This window comes from Linepithema humile, chromosome 5 (assembly GCF_040581485.1).
Source record: "Linepithema humile isolate Giens D197 chromosome 5, Lhum_UNIL_v1.0, whole genome shotgun sequence".
In the NCBI taxonomy this organism is placed as follows: domain Eukaryota; kingdom Metazoa; phylum Arthropoda; class Insecta; order Hymenoptera; family Formicidae; genus Linepithema; species Linepithema humile.
Window position 1 is genome coordinate 22,662,685 of NC_090132.1, and position 19,599 is coordinate 22,682,283.

Consider the following 19,599-nt stretch of genomic DNA (forward strand, 5'->3'; position numbering starts at 1 on the left):
AACTCGTGGGATGCGCTAGATTTTTGGAAAGTTTCTTTCTAGAAATCTTACAGTATTTCGATGTTTTATGTTTTGCATTCTAAGCACGCCACTTAGTCGAAATTAATTGCTTAGAATTGCGATAGAGTTAACACTTCCACTTACGGCTTTCTTGTTAGTTTGAAGCGCATTACATCGTCATTACACTAGTAGAAAGAGGGAGGGAGAGAGAGAGAGAGGAGATCCCAAAGGATACGTCCCACTTTTCAGATAATCCACTTGATCGGCGTACATCTCGTTGATTGCGAACGTATCGTAGTAGTTTCCGATAGGGTTCTGTAATTGGTACTTAAATGCAGATGTTGATCGCTTATACAATACATTGGATAATATTCCACTCTTGCAGTCGACAAACGAAATGGCGGATTTGACATTTAATGAGAAGAAATAACGTACACGCGGGAGAACGGCGGGAAGGGAAACACACGAATAGCAATGTGCAATCTGAGGTATTGCGTTATAGGATAATGATGTTATACGCTACAAGTAGGAAGTAATAATCAAGATGGGATTCTAGACGAGTCTCATCTCTCGTCGGTCGCAAGACAAAGATTCGAAATATGATGTAATCATGTTTATTAAAATTTTATTATAAGTGAGTAAGAGTAAACTGCGTCTTTCCACGCAGTTTTTTCATTAATTTATGTTTTTACTATTTGTACTGTATTTACATATATTTTAATCGTATAAAATGCAAATTGCATCTTGAAAGTTCAGACTTGAGAATTGAAAGCTAGGAGAGCTAAGAGTCGAGCGTGTTTACGTAAGAACAAATTTACATCCGAAGTCGTCTCTTTTTTGTTTGAATTAATGATATTGAAACAAACACATTTCTATTTAAATTTATTCTCATTATAACATAAATTATAAGGAATTTTCACTTAAATCAATTCTATGTTTCTCACAGTATTAAATTGTCAATCAGACTCATTAAAAATTTCAATCTACAGTAAATATTCATCATAAATAAATGATCATATATTTTGGATTTTTTACTAGAATCACCTTAACGATTGGTATATCTTATGAAAATGTACAGAGTGTGTTATCTAAAATTATTATCCATGAATAATTGTTCGCGTTACTCGCCTCTAGCTCCAGCCTCGATCTTGACTTCCAGATATCGACACGACCGTTACCATTAAGATTATTCAATCGATACTTTCGTATCAAACGTTGTAGGCATCTCTCTAGACATACCGCGGGGATTTGGCAGTCGTTGCAAGATGCTAGGCGGGAGTTTCGATGGGAGGGAGTAAACGGCAGGGGAAGAGGAGGTATACGCCAGGGAGGGCGCGCGTCACTTACTTAAAGCACGTGCTCTGGTTTCTGGCGGCTGCTCCTGCTCAGCCTCAGAGACTCGGCCCTGGTGCTGCCGTCGTTGCTGCCTGCGGTTTAATTTTAGCCGTGGAGCTTTAACTTCGCCGTGTCATAGGACAAAGAATATGGCGCGTTGCACTCGCGCCAATATCCACCCTTCTTCCCGCGTCCCTCCTCGCGCCCACCCCTCGTGCGCCCGCGACGCGTCGCGTCTTTTGCCTTCTTCTCACGCCGAGATGCTTTTCTCTCGCATTTTCCGCAAGACACGTTGAATTTCAGCACCGATTACTGTTGTCCCGAGAGAAACAAAGATGCCAGAGACAATTCACCGCCTAAAGCGAGTCGCAGATTGCTGCAGAAGCACGTGTATCAATTTTCCCGATTGTCATCGCATGACTGTTTTGTTAGCTAATAGGTCAAGGTGTCGCGAGTAATCGTGCCGATGTTATTTTAAATGAAAACTTATGAAACAGCGAGCAGAATTATAATTTACAATTAAAGAAAATGGAAATTATATTATCACTTTGTTAGACGCGAGAATTTCTCGTTCGATCTATTCTCGTTCAATGCTAACGGCGAAAAGTCGTATTTATCTGAAAATTCTTGTCTATTTCTGTATAAAGAATCAGCAATGTTTTTCTAACGTTAACATTATTATTGAATTTCATTAATTTTATTAATTTGTATATTTCTTTTCTCTTATGCGTACACAGATACGCAGATGCACCTATTATGTTAAGTGGATCGCTCTTTGATGCGAAAGACAGCTATATGAGAACATCGTGTAATCCCATTTAAGCTTAAGCGCGAAATCGCAAAGTTATTAGACGCTCTACATATTTCTCAACGAGAAATCTTGCGATCGATATTACTTGGAGCACTTCGCGGTATGCGCGGAATGCACGTGGCTTAAAGCGAGGGATCGCGTCGTGGAGCGTATAAAATCCGGCGTATAAAGTTACATAATCTGATGACGACGCGATATATTTGCCGCATTTTTGTAAAAAATCAATCGGCAAGTTTGCGCCAATTTTCCATATGAATGGCGCTTCCTTTTCAGACCCGATTTGCGCGGTCAGGAAGTTCGCGCGCGGTAACATCGAGTTTACAGTGCAAGAGGCGATGACGTAGGTAATGCGTTCATCGATTAGACACACGTGTAACTCCCGGGGCGGTGCATCGTGTACGCGCGAGTATATACAGGCTACACGTACTCGTCGAAGCGAGATTTAACGCTCGCGGCTGAACGTGGAAACTCCAGCGGAAAACTCTCGCTACGCTGCTGCTCGTGAAAGCGCGCGCGTATCGCGTTGAATTAAAGTCCAGGTAATTAAGAGACACGTATATGCGGCGTACAAAGCTGTCGCTGCGAGAGATAGTTGAATATTTGTTTGAAGCGCTTACAGTGAAACGATAAATTCGGATGTCACGAATGCGATGTGAATTCCTTCTAAAAATCTGGAAATTTTTCTAGCTTTGTAAATTATATTTTCTTGTAATTGATAATTTTTTACCTTTGAGAATGCCGTTTTGAAGCGCAGGATATCGAACACGAGCCGTAAAACGACCAACCGTAACGGTGGAATAATTTAGCGAAGGAAGAAGTCACGGCGCTTTGCGCCGCACCGCGTCACGGGCTGCACGTGTGCGCGCGCTCGGTTGGGGATGCTGGCCCTCCTGGACCGTGCCGGCGAACGTAAGAAAGAGAGAAAATGGAAGACTGATAGGCGAGTGTGTGTGTGTACGCGGGCGTACCGCGACGAGGGAAGAAAGAGAGAAAGCGCGTGGCGTGGCGAGGAGGAGAGAGAAGAGAAGAGGGTGACTCGCAGCCGGCCGCGCCGTCAGCTGCCGACAGATTTATCGAGTGGCACGTGCCGATCCGGAGCAATGTCGTTTTGTACTTTTCTGCTTTCTGAGCTGCGAGAGAGCAGCGGCGCGCTTCGCCCGAGAGGGCAAAAAGTCCCGCAGGATCGCCGCCAACCGGCCGGGTCTCTCCTTCTCCACCCGCTCGTAAACGCGATCGGTTAGCTTGTCGTTGCTCAGTGCCGATCCCCCGATGGTGTCCTTCCGCTTTGGACATTCCTTGATGATTCTCGCGGGGTTCCTAAAACTCGACATAGAGAGAGGGAGGGAGGGAGAGAGAAAGAGGAAGGGCGAGAGAAACGAGAGAGAAAGAGAGCGAGAGAGACAGAGAGAGAGAGAGAGAGAGTTATGAAGCTGCCATTAGAGCTACGTCGACGTGACGCATTTCATGCGTGCGGTTATTTTTGGTAGCAGCGTACGCTTGCCGACGGTTCTAATTAACGTTAGGCACCGCGGCAGTGCGCGTGGATATTTAACCGAAATGTCAAGGTAATAGAAATTCGAAGTTCAGTTTGATTTTGTATAGATTGCAAAGAAATATTTCGTCGAAGAATTTCAGATATCGCGACTGCCACTTTGGTGAGGTCGAATTTCAATGCATCGTCTGACTCGTATAAATGATCTTTGCTATTCTTCGGACAACGATGGAAATCCAATAATTCATGTAAATTACATTCAAAGTTGACCTATAAACGAGAATAACAACGTTGCTATTTTACAATGTAACTGTCGCAATATTGCTTTGATTTCCAATGAATCTCAATCTGCAAAATAAACTCAATACGAGATATCTGTGTTGCGCGATGAATTAGGACGAGTTTTACACGATACTCTATATTTTCTTTCGAAAAGCTCCAAATATTTATCGCACAATAAGCACTGTGCTTGGAAGTATAGTTTCGGAACTAATGCATCTCGAAATCGTTAGTTGTTTCGCGCAAATTTGTCAAAGCGCAATACGCCAAGTGTGACATACTCGCGTGTTTCAAGCTTGGAGATCGTAGCGGATAGATTAATTTTGATAATCGCGTTTTAGCCGGTTTAACAGCGTGAAGTTTTTACCGAAGTTTAAACGCCGGAGAGAGAAAGGGTGAGGAGGGAAGGAGTGAGAGAGACAGAGAGAGAGAGAGAAAGAGAGAGAACGAGAGAAATTTTATCGATTCCTGATAATTGGTGGCACGAACTTTCGAAGTCGCGCGTCCTCGCGCGCGAATTAATATTTCTATGGACCAATGACGTTGGTGATAACCAGCAAGAGGCGAGTAATGGGAACGAGGAGAGAGGGGAGGGGCCGGAGAGGGGGATGGAGGCACGGAGAGGAGACGTACGGGAAAGATTTCACCGATGGAAGAGAGCGTATTAAGAGTGACTTAAATTAATAACGCTCGCTATTTCGGAGTCGCTTCCAGGCACCGCTAACCCGATTAGCAGCCGAATGCAGCAAGCAGAGAGAGAGAGAGAGAGAGAGAGAGAGAGAGAGAGAGAGAGAGAGAGAGAGAGAGAGCGAAGTGAGATAACGCGGGCATAACTAATTCATCGGCCGATCTCGCGGCGTGACTGCCTGGCTGTGGTAGTGGCGCAGTAATTATGGAAACTTCGACGTTACGTCAGGCTTTATAATTGGACAGATATATGTCTCTCTTTCTCTCTCTCTCTCTCTCCCTCGCTTCCCCCCTTTCCCTTGCGTTTACGAAGGGGACGCTGCGAAGGGATGCGAGGGATGGCGAATTTGGCATCGCGAATCGCATTATGTCACGTCAGTCACAGATCGGTACACGGCTCTCTCTCTCTCTCTCTCTCTCTCTCTCTCTCTCTCTCTCTCTCTCTCTCTCTCTCTCGCTCTCTCGCTCTTGCTCTCGCTCTCGCTCTCTCTGACATCGCGCAATTTGATTTATACAACGGCTCCACTAAATAAAATAGCTTAGCCTGCCGCTTAACGCCGGTTAGCCGTCACTTAACGGCGTTAAGTGTCATTTTCGGCTCCCAACGCTGTCGAGCGAAGACATCGAGCAACGCTTCCCTGGAAGCCACTCCTGTGCCGTGATTACTTCAATTATTCCTCTCGAAGATGCGCAAACGGAATTTGCGAAAACGCGATTCGTGCTCGCTTCGATCGCTTTCGCGCGATCGTTGATGTATTTATGCGAAGTGGCCTGGATCTCTCCAGATGTTGCTTCTCGGATATCGATATTGAAATAAAGATGGGCGAATCGAAAAATAAGGAATAGCTACAATTTCACTATTACTAATTTAGCATTGTAAATTTATTATTGGACAACCTTTTTATGGCTGGAAAGATTTGAAAGAAACGAAAAGAGAGACGAGACACCCCCTTGGTGGCAAAAACATCTTTATCAAAAATTTAATTTGAAGCTAAGATTTAATATCGAAAATGAAAAAGCTATAATGAACGTTGATTTGTCGTCAAAGTTGCATCGAGGTAAATTAGATTATAGATTAGATTTACCGTAGAATTTGTAAGTGATGCGGCATCCGGTTTAGAGGATTGAACATGACGTAGCTATTGGAAAATTTAAATGTCACAGTACCATAAACTTTGAGGCGAATTCCAGCTTTCTTCTTTGTTAATACATGTGATTACAAGAAGTTAATGATTCACGGCGATGATTAAACGTAAATTCTATTGAGTGATATAAATCGACTAGCCGGCATATGTAATACAATGGAAATCGATGCCTGTTATCCTACCGATATATCATTTATGTTTCGCCTTATAAATATTCCATTTAAAAAAAGAAAATTTAGAACAGACAGTCAAAAAGTACTAAGCAAAAAGTAAATCGATGTATTTTAAAAATTTTATATATATTTAAAAATTTGACGTAAAGCTCACGGTGTCGTACGCGAGACAAAAGCGATTTTATCTCTTCATTTCGCCAACTGTTTCGCTTCTGCTTCGTTTGTATTCATATGACTCACTGTATGCAACTTTAATCTAAATTGCCGGGCAGGAAATGGCTAGTGGCAAAGAATGTATCTGCCTTCCACCGATATGTTGAAGAAAAAGTCGCCGATACGCGCGTGCTTCGGCGAAAACTCACTGGAAACGCCGGAATTCAACGTGGCATCTGATCAAACAATCCGGACTCCCCATCGATTTAGCCGAGGCCGCGATCGATCGCGAGAATTCTGAATCATTGATCTTTCGACTTGGATCTTCGGATAATGCTATTAGCGTGAAAATGCGCGAAAATATGCAGACATCATATTTGTTGAAATATTCTTCGCACACGATCTTCTGTCCGTAACTTCGTTAATGGAAAAAAATTTAATTAGATGCGCGTGTCTTTTATTACGCTGAATACAACATGCGAACTATCAGAAAAAAAATTTTTTTAACGAGAACCTACTGCAATCAGTCTGGCGGTGCTCTTCGAAATTTCATAATGTGCTACGATAATTAGTTCGATTATTGTAATTGTGTGATTGTTTAGACTGGCGATTTTATTGATCGTCTTACAAATTTCTTGCGAAATGTAACGTCGATGAGTTGAAATTTCGATGTTGTAGATACGCAAAATGATCTCTATGTTTATTCATGACATAGCAAGTTACAAGGTCCACTTTTGGTAGCGGTTCATATTGGAAGATCTGACAAATTATGGACTAATTTTGCATTTGCTCGAAACACTCTTCAAGTGTCTCCAATGTCTTGTAGTTTATTTTCAGTATCGCAGATTCGGCGTACACTTTGTACAAAATTCACTTGAACTAGTATTTCACAATAAAAATGGACCTTATAAATTATATACTTACTCTATTTTTGCTCGGAAATCTTCAGCGGGTGTAAAATACATTTTTCCGTATCTGCAACATAGAAAGATAAACTCACATTTTGGCTTTGATCTATTGGTCTCCGGATTACAACGAGCAGCCATTATACAGCGCTCGCGGAGACGACGCCATCCTCGTGGTTGTTGTCGCGTCTTCATGGTCGCCGCCATCGTCACGATCATCGTCGTCGGTCTTCGTCTTCGTCTTCGTCGTCATGCTCGCGATCATCACGCTCGTCGGTTAGGTTAGCCCCGTCATCTCCGTTGCTCTCGTCAGGGTCCGCGCCGTTGGTTGGGTGTCGGTGGAAAAGAGGTGGGCCATTCTTGCGCGCATACACTCGATTATTCATGCACACGCACGTACACACAGATACACTCGCTCCATCTCTTCTTCTCGCCGCGTCCCTCCACCCTAAAGGGGAAAAGGGGCGCTACTATATCGGTGGTATTTTGGTTTTGGCTCGGCTCGGCCCGCGGCAGTTCTGGGAGTGGAGTTCTAAAAACAGCAGAGGTAAGTCCTGCCCGCTTTGCTGCAGAGCAGCTGCCCGCTTGCTTCTTCTTCACCATCATCATCGCCGTCGGCAGCGTCGCGATCTCGCGTTCTCCGTTCGCGCCGGTACCGGTCTTCCTTCGCGCGATCTCTTTCCCCGAAGAGCACGACGTCCGTTTCATCGTCCTCGTCGGCATCGCGTTTTCGTGATCTCTACGGAGCCATCGCATGACCTTCGAACAACCTCATCACGCGCGGTTCGCGATAGCAATCCTCATCCGGAGAGCATATCTCTCTCTCTCTCTCTCTCCTTCCCTCTTTCTCCGTTTCGTCGCCGCGAGAGGAAATCGCGACGTCGATCGAAAACCGAGCCCGCGGCACTTTTGCGACTACCCGCGGCGATCGTCTCGCCGCGCCTCTTATAATACACACCCGCTCTCGCGCTTCCGATGGCGGTTTACTAATTCAGTTTACTACCCAGAACCCACCCGGTCAACCTTCTTTTAGGCACCCACCCTGCTTCGCTCTCTGCTCCGTGCCACGGCGCCTCTTCTCTCGCCCTGCTGCTGCCGCCGCATCCCGGATTTATTTCTTCGCGCGCGGGAATTATTTTTGGTGTCTTTTCCCGCAGTTTGTTAATACACACTTGCCCGTGTTCGCTCGCTCTCGATCTACCTCTCTTTCTCTTTTATTCTCGTCCTTCTCTGCACCCGTATTACTCCCCCGTGAGATTATTCGGCATTCTCTTTCTCTCTCTTTCTCTCTCTCTCTTACTTCGCGGCGGTCCTCACGCTAAAACCGTAACGACACGTTGCGTCTCGCAATCGGTGCACGGTCGCTCGCGCTTTTAGTCGCTTTGCCGCGAGCATTGCGCACGCTTTCTTCTGCCTGTGACAGGATCAGCAGGATCGAGTCCGATTGGGCTCGTTGATCTAGGATTTGAATCTACTCTTCAGCTTTCGTTCGTTTCTTCTTCTCTTCGTTCGCCATGGCGAACCATGTCGCAGCGTGTGTCGTTGTTCACGGTGGCTACACGGACGTAGCAACTACTATTCGGTTTGTGTTGCCATGGAATCGTCGCTTCATTATGTTGTTTCGACGTTGAGTTCGGGATTCGTGAAGTGGAGTTCGCTCGTTGACATAAGATTTCATGTAGAGGGCTTCGTCGTGTTCGATGAGTTGCATGAGTCTCGGATACGATCTCTAGATCTAATCATATTTTTTCATCATCAAGGCGAAAATATTGCGTTTAGAGTCTGAAATTTTTCATCTTTCGAGTTGCTTTTTGCTCTTCGATATGTTTCTAAACTTAGTGCCACAAACGATCGACTGAAGATAAGATTACTGAAAAATTTTATGTTGCTCATGGGCATTGTATGAAAAATTTAATTTTTAAAAAATAGATGATAGATGATTTCTACGAAACAGTATAAATTATTGCCTTAATTTGAAGCAAAATTTCTGTCTCATCGAATTTGTGATATTCAATCAGGAAACGTTAAAAGCCATAGAATTCTAGAGCTTGCAAATTTACGAGCATATAATCCCGTCGAGCTTGCAAATTCACGGGTCTATATTCACTACGAATATGCGCGCAGCTACTATCGTTTAATTTAATTTACTTCCAAGTAATTTCAACTGGAACAAAGCGCTCACCGTAATAGGAATTTCTCATATTACCATTATATGATCGTTAATTCAATTTCCAATTTCCACAGTCCGGGAAATCGGCATGCGAGTTTAATTCAACATTTCCTGTGCAGTTTAGTATTGCAAATGCATTGGTCTTTTGTGATTTAATAGGATTATTAAGAACAGATAAGAAACTAGGAAAAGTCGAGAAAACGGAAGCAAGGAAACCTGTAGGAAACTTTTGAAATTTTTCGCTGTTAAAACATCATTTAACTTGATTTTTTTAAAATCCTTTATAAGTGAGATAAAATATTGCTTAATTGGTAGTATGCATCGTTGTTTTAATACTATATTAGTCACCATTAATAGTTTCGTTAAAAAAAAGTATTGTAAAACGAATTTTTTAATTTTATTTATGCGGTAATTGCGACGTTGCTTTCTATTAATTTGTGAACATTTATGGAAAAGTAAATTTTCAATAAAAAAGCTATCTACATGACTCAATATGTCGTGCGTCAAAACTTATTTTTTGTCATACAAATTATTTATTTTTGATTGAAAAATTATTTTTTTGCAGAATTTGATTACGTAAATTTTTATTTTTATGGAACAAAAATTTCACGCATTATCTTGTGCGCGTTCGCAAATTAGTGGCTATTACTGTCAGAGTTGCTACGAAAATAGAGAAACTTCTTTGACGTTTTCTTAACTTATTAATTTTTTTTCTTTCCTGACTATCACAAATTGAATTACTATCCATATTTTCGCGAAAGTGTTCATGAATTAATAGCTGCTATTATAGAGCTTACACTCGCCATTTTCGTGACGACCTCGCTTTGTACCATCATGGATCAACCGTGGATAGCATCGACGTAAATTCTTACGATAATCGCCGTAGTTACCTTGACTAGATTCTACATGAGCCTAACTATCTCTCTCTCTCTCTCTCTCTCTCTCTCTCTCTCTCTCTCTCTCTCTCTCTCTTTTACAAGCTAATAATGCAGAAAAAAACGCAGTTGGTGGGCGTTCAACTTATTCCTGGTTCGGCATCTTTTTATTTTACAGCGTGTTGTTACACGCCATGCTATATCGAAGTAGGTATATTCTCTTTGCATGTATTTTGCGCGCCTCGATTCCTCTGTCACATCTATAATATTCAATGCGTCGATGCGCATTTTGTTAACTAATTATTATTTGCTTAACTTATAATTATTTGCACAATTAAATCTGAATTTTAAAAGAACTTCGATGTAATAAAAATTCATGAATTAATTTTAAATGTAATGAGATTTTTGTAATATAAATTATGTTGAAGTTCAAATTGAAATTTTTTTGTTAATTTATTGGCCATAAACGATACGTAAATTTATTAGTCATAAACGATACGACCAGACGGTTCTCGCTAATAATTTCCTCTGAAAAAATGTTATTTTTGTCTTACATCGCGAATTTACAGTGAAGGATATATATATAAAATAGCATGACCTAATTTATCTTCTATACAGACTTTTTAAATATGCTAATAAATTTTTATTAGCAAATTAATGTCGACTATTCATCGCGGAAAAGGGAGCTTTACGTTTGTACGCAGAAACGTAACAGTAGAAAATGAAGCGTAAAATATCGCTAATTAAGTACTTTTCAGAAAATTCTTTTTGTGACGTCCAAGTAGTTTCACTGGAATTTGCTCTGCACTGTTTTCGAATTGCGAGAGAGTGGTGTTGCGTTATAAAAGCGACAGCTCGAATTTCCTAAATGAATCGCCAGAACACGTAGATAGCGGTGTGCCGTTACGTCCTTTATACTGCTTCGGTGAAATCAATCGATTTTAATGAATTACACAAGTTAAAAGCACAAAAGATCGGGATTTTTCAATTACGATTTCTCGTGAAAAGCAACAAAGATAAAAGCAATTTTTCAACAGATACAGGATCTCGAAATCCTTGTAGTGAACTACAAGATTGTCATTAAGCTATAATAATTTGTGACGTTTTACGCTTTATTCTTCGCGTCGATTGATCTGATATGATTTTTCGCAATTTCACGCGCAACGCGGAAGCACATCCGGCGTCAGCGAGATATTTCCACGGAATTTTACATAACCCGGCGACTATACGCTAATGAACAACGAGCTGCAGATGAAATTGGCCGACCGGTCGGCGAAATTCCGGCCTGATATCGAGCTTAATTGAATTTGACGCGTTTCATTGACATCGCGCGGCGGCGAACAGCGCCGCGGTTAAATGCACGGGATGTGTATGTGAATCTGACGGAGTTTTTGAGCGCTGCGCAAAATGAAGAGTGATGACTCGAAAATCCGCGTGAGTTCGCTTAAATGAAGCAGTTGGATAAAATAGTACGATCGATAGCGCACGGTCGGATTCAATGATAAACGTCTCGTTTAATTTTTTTCATTTCCGTGATATTTTTTCTTTTCCCCTTTTTGCTTTTTCTGCGACTGGTACCGTGGCGTGCTTGTTGTTGTGATTGAGAGCAGTATAGCCATAAAATCATATTTCAGCGGTTCGGCCTTTGTGATCGCGCGAAGGCTGACCTCACCCCGAAAGTCCGCCCGGTCTCGCTCCTTTTCTTTTGACGTCGTGCCAAGTGCGCGGCGCGTCGCGGCGCGATGCGACGCGACCGAATGGCCGACGCGCGCGTTTCTACCACCGCCAGACCCTGAAGAGAATTTCGCGGCGCTCGGTGTTCGAGAAGATTCAAAAGCGCTTGCGAAACGGAGTACTCTGAAGGATTGAGGTCCGCGTCTTAGGTGATCTATCTTAGGCTTCGAAAGATGCGTAAAGGAATTTTCTTTTCAAAAGACTCCATTAGCTCCATTAACTTCTTATATTTAAATTTTGTTATTTTTCGCTTGAAGGAAAATTCGCTTTAAAATGTTCAATATGTATCTCTGATTAAATATGAAATCGGTAGATAATTTACTAGAAGTAATCTCGTTACTGATAGAGACTGCAAAGACTGGAGAAACCGCAAAAACAATATTATGATTTTTAAATTGATTCACATCATTTAGTTTAAGCAGTCACTTCTTATCGTACTAACTCTTTTTTTTTCTATTATGTACATAGAGTATGTAGTGTGGAAATATTCTGGAAATATTTTTTTCCATGAATATTTTCAGTGAGATTGTGCCGACAAATTTTTGACTTAATTAATAATCTGGGGGTAAGCTTTTATTCAATTAATATTCTTGTTAGTGAGAATTATTAATAAGTGTGTCTGAAACATATTTCAATTTTAATAACGTTACGTTTATCTTGCTTCAGTGATGCGTCAAAATTCTAAAAATCATATCATTGAAATGTCAAACTATCATTCAGAAGAAGCATAATAATTGATGAATTTGTCTATTAAATCACAAAATTTTTCATTACTTGCAGTATTATCTTTTGTTCTCGCGTTAAATGCATTAATTTCTTTTTTGCACATATGCAAAAATAATATTTGCAACGTATTGCTTACTCAAGTTATGCGTGTTTTTATCACGATTGAATCGTAGAATTCTACATGGATTAAGATGTTGATTATCTAACCGTTGATCACAGAAAAAACGAACTGTAATAAGTTCAATTAAATGCAATATAGAATTTTAAATAAAACTTTTTTATGATTTTTCTAGAAGTACAAAGTTCTATCTGTAATTATTTTTGTATTTTACCACTGAAAGAAGTCCATCATTTCTGATCGTCTTAATATTAACAATTGACGTGGTAGCAGCTAGTACGTTCGGTACATAATGTCACATCATTTATAGTCGTTACCTCGTTCTGTCTCGCGATTTTTCTCATTCTCCAGCTGGTTCGCGATATGACTTCATACCTGTCATACCTTTCACATCGAAATATCATTTAAGTTACTCAAGTAAGGTTGAGAAACGGTACATTTATATCTACTATAAAAAAAGAAAACACCAAATTACATTTTGATTTTTATAGCAAATTCAGACTTTTCCACAAGTTTGTTGCAAAAAATATTCACACATATTCATAAAAAAAATTCACAAAGAATTAAAAAAATATTTCTTCAAATACTGCTCAAGATTTTTGTTAGGCCTGAGATATCCTTGCACGATTATTAACGCTAATTTACGTTATATGTATATTTATGTTTAGTAGCGTCTGTTGTTTCTATTTTTATTCTGGCACAATGAGATGGAAATTAATCGAGAAAATCGATCACTCTTTGATTCGCACCAGTATCCACTGTGTGCTATCGCATAAAATGCAGTGAAGGGTTAAACATAGGCAGACATGCCAGCTTTAACGTGACGCGTTCTCGCGCTACCGGCAATATGCGAACATTCCGCCCACATACATGTATATCGTTTCGTTAAAACTCCCTCCGTTATCCTCGACAAGTTCCTCTCACAGCCTTCCGTCGTTGCTCCTCGTAGGAGCAAGATGTCCCTTAGAGATGTCGAGACGACGGCAGGCAGGGTGAGCGGATATCCGGTATGGCAACAGACGCCCGTCTCGGCTTGGAGTGTCGCGTGGGGCGAGGGAGAGATAGAGACGCGTTCGTTAGTGCCGCTGTTGCCGCGGACGGGTAATACGAGGTATGGTCGCCACCTGGTATTTTCGTTCGACACGAACGACGAATCTTCGAAACCTACTTCTTTTCTCGGGGGAAGTTTCTTTGCTCCTCCGGAAGGAGAGCTTTGGGGCAAACGCCGTGCTTAGATCTAACCGTAAGCGCAAGCCTTTTCCGCCGAACTCGTACGACTTTTTTTTTATGGAACAAACTTCGTACAGCTTTTACTTACCATGAGATTAAATATAAAGAAAGCTATAAAATGAAATCTGCCTGGTTACATTTAATTTTCATAAGAAATTTTTGCGTCAGACGTATCGTTGGTATATTTTTGTTTGATCTAAAATTTCCTAATGTAAATTTTCTTCTGCTGAGATACATATTCTGATGTACACAATTCCGCTTATCCAATCGATTTTTGGACTGTAGGCTGAAAATCGATAGAGTTGTTTCGCTCGGTGTTTTCGGCGAATATTATTGATCGTCAATTCGGTTGAATGCACGACTTAATGCAAAATGTTGTCGCGATATGTTACACACATTGCACGCCACATCCGCTCTTATTTTTCTTCATCCTTTTTTTTCCAGATTTAGGCAATTATCCTTATTCGTGTGCGCTTTGCTCGGCTAATAATCTCTTTTTCTCGAAATATCTCTGTGGAAATATTCTCCGGTTAGCGATCTCATTGCTACTGCTTAGAAATTACACCTTATTGAATCACTCGCAAGTGAAGATCCGTTTTCTATTTAGGATATATCTGAGATAATTTCGAAATCAGGAACTCATAATATGATCGACTTTTGTCGATGTTTGAAATCGATATTGAAACTGTGTGAATATATTGCAATGACACTATTTTCCATGATATAGAAAAATATACCTTAACCCAATTGTGCTTCTATTTTCACAACTAAACACAATGAATTATTTTCGTGTTCTTACAGCATGAATATATAAAGTCTCTGAATTTTATCGATTTCAATTCATTTGTGTATGAATAGAGAGATACTGCGACACAATAACGAGTTTTTTCTCTCGAAGCATATTTTATAATAATTATATCGGAATACTAATTAATACAATACATTAATTAATATATAATACATTAAGACAATACATTAATTATTAGTTACCGATGAGTTTGGAATTAGATCTAAATAGTTTTAGATTGAACACATGCTATATATATTTATATAGGAATATTTGGGATAATAATTGATTTTTTTTATATTTGCATTATTATAGATTTAATTTGACATAGACACTTTGTTCGCGCGTATTCTTATAAGTCTAATCACAGATCTGTCTGTTGAAGATAGTTTTCATAGAAACGTCAATTAGCAAGAAATCTATTTATTAAACAAAGCGTTTTTTATCTAAATAGATTAAATAATTTTTACAATATCTTTTTATTTTATTAAAAAATGTGACATACTTTATGAAAAGTAAGATTATTAGAATTTTAACATTGGAAATGGTATATTCTATTTATGATTTTATTTAGGACAGCGAGCTTGCAAATTGCAAAAATAGAAATCTGGAACTTTATTTCAGATCTAGACTTACTAATATTTAATGAAGTGTTAAGTATAATTTATTATAAGTCAAAAACTTTAATATCATTTTTATCGGAAAACCCAAAAAGATCTGAGAATATGATTCATATCTTTGAGTTAATAAATTTTTATCAATTTTAGTACAATTATTGATTTATTAAATGTAATTTAAATTAATGATTCAAGCGTTTGAAACTAATCATAGATCTCTGACGTACATAATTTTTTAAAGTTATATTGTTTTCATGGAAGTTGGTGGGAAGGGTTTTTATTGTTCGAGGCAAAGATAATTCTTATAGCCCGACAGTGAAATTCATTTAAGACGCGTTTAAATCTAAAGAATCTGTCATATCTGTCGATTAGCCAGACGATGAATTATTTCGCCGAATTATGGGCATTAATTGATAGCGTCACACGGATCATCCGTAGGACATTTCGATCGATTTGAGACGAAATGACGACCGCTCGTATACAGAATAATTGTTTTGCAGTTTGATTTGAAGAATCTCGTTGTCCAACGTCTATTTTCGTTTCGCGAACTGTCTCACTCCCCATCATTTTCAATGCGTTGCTATTTTCGAGTCGGCGCTCGATCGACCAGGTCACACGGTTAAGCGCGGTTCATCCGATAATGAAGATGGACTTTCCTAGATTTTCCTGAAGAATTTAATATCATTGCTACCGTTGGTTGCCGCTGCTGCGCGAGTTCGAAAAGGAGAAAGAAAGAGAGAGAAAAAGAGAGAGAGAGAGAGAGAGAGAGAGAGAGAGAGAGAGAGAGAGAGAGAGAGAGAGAGAGAGAGAGAGAGAGAGAGAGAGAGAGAGAGAGAGAGAGAGAGAGAGAGAGAGAGAGAGAGAGAGAGAGAGAGAGAGAGAGAGAGAGAGAGAGAGAGAGAGAGAGAGAGAGAGAAGAAATGAGAGCAACAGACAGTGGTAGCGAAAGAGAGAGAGAGATGTATGTATGTATGTATACGTGTACACACACGTGCGCGCAAAACGTGTATGAGAGAAACCGAGGGGATGTCAGATACCGGGAGGAGGGAATAGCGAGAGGGATGCGACTATACCATATCGCCCCGATATTGTTATCGATCCTGCTGGTCGGAAGGTATTTGTTACGTTCATTGTTTTTCCTTCGCACCGCCGAGCAAAAGGAGATCACGAGGGCCCGGCATCCCTTTTACAGTGCTAAGGTATCCGCGCCCATCATCTCCTCCCGTTTTCTACTCTTTCTCTTTCTCGCCCTATCGTACCCTTTCTCTCCTTTCCCTTTTTCTCTCGTTCTTTTTCTGTGTCCCCGGGATTTCCTTTTCGCCTAGTTTCTCGACTTTTTTTTTTTATGTGACGATTTAACACCGAAAAAAAAGCTCACGTTACATGTGAAACAACAAAAGAGAGGGAAATTGGAAAGGGAGAGATTAGAACAACTAGTTAACGGCGGGCAAGCTAAATGTATAAAAATTGAAAAAGACACACAATAAATACAACCGAAACAATATCACCGAAGTGCCTTTTAACATAAATTTAATATTATTCACAAATTAGAATAAATGACTATTTGTTAATGAGATTAATGACGATAGAACATTTTATTTCTTTTTTGAGCGAACAAGATGCCAATCGCGAAGATAGATTAATACAACATGTAAAAGATACGACATATAAAAATTTTTGTGATATATTTTCAAAAAGGAAAATTGCGATTATTAATCTATCAAGTCTTTATTATGAACAAAGATTGCGGCACCGAATTTTCGAAGTATTTCGATGACGTATTTGTAAGAAATTCACAACATCGAAGTGACATATCGTAAAAAAATGTCCTTTCGTCAAATTTTCAAGTAAATCACTTTATCAATGCGGGATCAAAATTACTCGCGAACCATGTAGATAAATGCGCAACAAGAATGTTCGACAGAAGGTTTAAATCGATTTCGATCACGAGGAGTAATTTTAGACCCAATTGGTTTTATATTTTACGAATTTTTAAGCGAAAAATGAGATAGCGACAAGTAACGACGAACAATTTTTATTTCCATTTTCCACGATGTTTCCACGATCTCTCTATATGTGGTGGAAATATCAAAATAGTAATAGTCTGCTAAAATAATATAACGTCAGTCGTTTCGTAAAATCTGGAAAAGAGTTGTCGATCGAAATCTATATCAGTCGACTGACAGAGCAAAAGCGACTTTTCACGTGGTTCCTCTCGAATGTACCTCATAACCGAGTTATTCGTCTATTATCCGTGCTTCGCTCTTAATTTGTCACTTCCAACTGAATGGATAGGTATATTTTCTCCCTGAACGTGTCACTGTAATGTGCGCGCAGTTGATCCATCCGACGCGTCGGGTTTGCTCTATCTTGCCGGTGGTCCATGCATAACTTATGCCGCTTAATTAAATATCCTTGTTCGTTCCGGTGAGCTGACGTTATTTTTCGATATTTTATGGCGTACTGATAATGCTATATATACGAATTCTTAACAGTGTTTGGAATCTTGCATCGCATCATGAATCTTTACGTCATTCTCAAATATAAAAATTTTCATATTTGAAAATTAAATGATGTAATATATTCTTCAAAGTACATTGTTTATAATTCATAATTGGATAATTAAAATATTTCTATATCAATATTTGAGAGTAAGATAAAAGTATAAATAAGCAGAAAGATAAATGATTTCTCAGTTATATACTTTATATTTTTAATCTGAATAATTTTAGAATCACGATATATATTATTTACAATTGGATTAATGTACAGTGAAAAATTATTTTGAGCTAAAATAATCAATTTGCATAATTAGATTTAACATTTAATTATTTTTTCGAAACTATTTTAGAATTATTTTGAAGGAATCGAGGACTAGTTCTCACAGCAGCATCACATAGTTCTGGTACTGTTGAGTGCAATCGCTTTTCTAATCAATCCACCAACCCCGTTGCCGACTATGCAACTCGGCATCACACGTTGCGCACGTAGAAACGTATTTCGGAGTGCGAACGATCATCGTCGAGCGCGGGCCCGTTTTAGGCTTATTAATTACTTATCAGTCTTCCGTTTCTCGTGTCTTCTCGCGCTCGCTCGGCGAGATCGATAAGCCAGGACATATTGAACACTCGCCTCCTCTCTCGACGGGTTAGGTTGTCCGACCTCTGTAGGGGGACAGCTACATTGCAACTCATGCATAATGCATTACGATCCGACCTGGAGTAGATTTATATTTACCCTCGTGCCAGCGATAATTCGTTAAATATCGACAGGCACCGCGCGCGGACCCGCGCGAGAGAGCTTTTTACATCAACGAATATTCGACACGAATATACGACACGCGCTCCTTCCCCTCCGTGGATCTCCGCCTTATTGTACAATCCAGGCCAGTGCAACAGTTGTGCACGAGTTGTCAGGCCTAAACCAGGCCTGTCGAACTTTTGCTAGTTCACGATCCACGCGAATAATCTCGCACTGTGGCACTGTGTCATCATTTTTTTTTTTAATTTTATAAATAATTTTTCCTTAATTCTTTGCTAGATATATTATAAAATTTCTTTACGAACAAATTCGTGTTTGTTGATAAGAGATTATTTAATTCTTTTAGGAGATTTTCACGAGGAGAAATTTATAATTGCGAACGGTTTTGCGGTGTAGTAATTGTGAATAGATTCTGTAATAATGATTTTAGTGTACGTCTCCCCGGTTTCTTGTTCCGTTCTATTCCAGTAAAAGAGATTAATCTCACTACAGTCCTGCTCTATCCGTAAACGCAATTCCAAGATGCTTAATGGCTTATCATAAAACTTACCTACGAAACCGTATGTGTGGATATTTTCAGAATTAGATATTTGTCAGGACAGATTTTAAACCGTACTATCGGCCGTCTACTCTCGGATGGATGGACCGCGAGTGTCGGCGACTCGACTGACGTGTAACCGCGATACTCGATATCGCCTTAGCAAATCGACGTCAATTTCGGATGCATCCGGTGGAAATCGGGACATTGGTTTTGGATGTCGATCGCAGCTTCGAAAATTCTGTCAACGAGCGATTTTAGATTATATCGTGCATCTCTTCTTCTCTTCGAACTGGCGAACGCTCACTTCCATGCTGTTTTATCTGTTTCCAAAATCTCGTTTTCTAAAGTTTTCGGTTTAGAATTGTAGCAAAAGTAATTCATTTTTCAAATGTTATGAATTCTCTGTTCTATCTGTTACTAATAATTACAATGTTTTCTGCAAAGAAATTTTGATGGGACACTAATTAATAACAAACTTTTGCATCTCATGTGTTAGAATTCTGTTAAAGAATAACGAACAAAGAAAAGATTTTTGAAATTTATTTCATATTCTTCGATTT

At 39.8% G+C, this 19,599-nt stretch overlaps 1 protein-coding gene across 6 annotated transcripts in view; it reads left to right on the top strand.

Annotated features, from left to right (window-relative positions):
- The window catches only part of Mef2 (myocyte enhancer factor 2), a 65,327-nt gene that overhangs the window by 19,273 nt on the left and 26,455 nt on the right, over window positions 1-19,599 (top strand). The window lies entirely within an intron of this gene.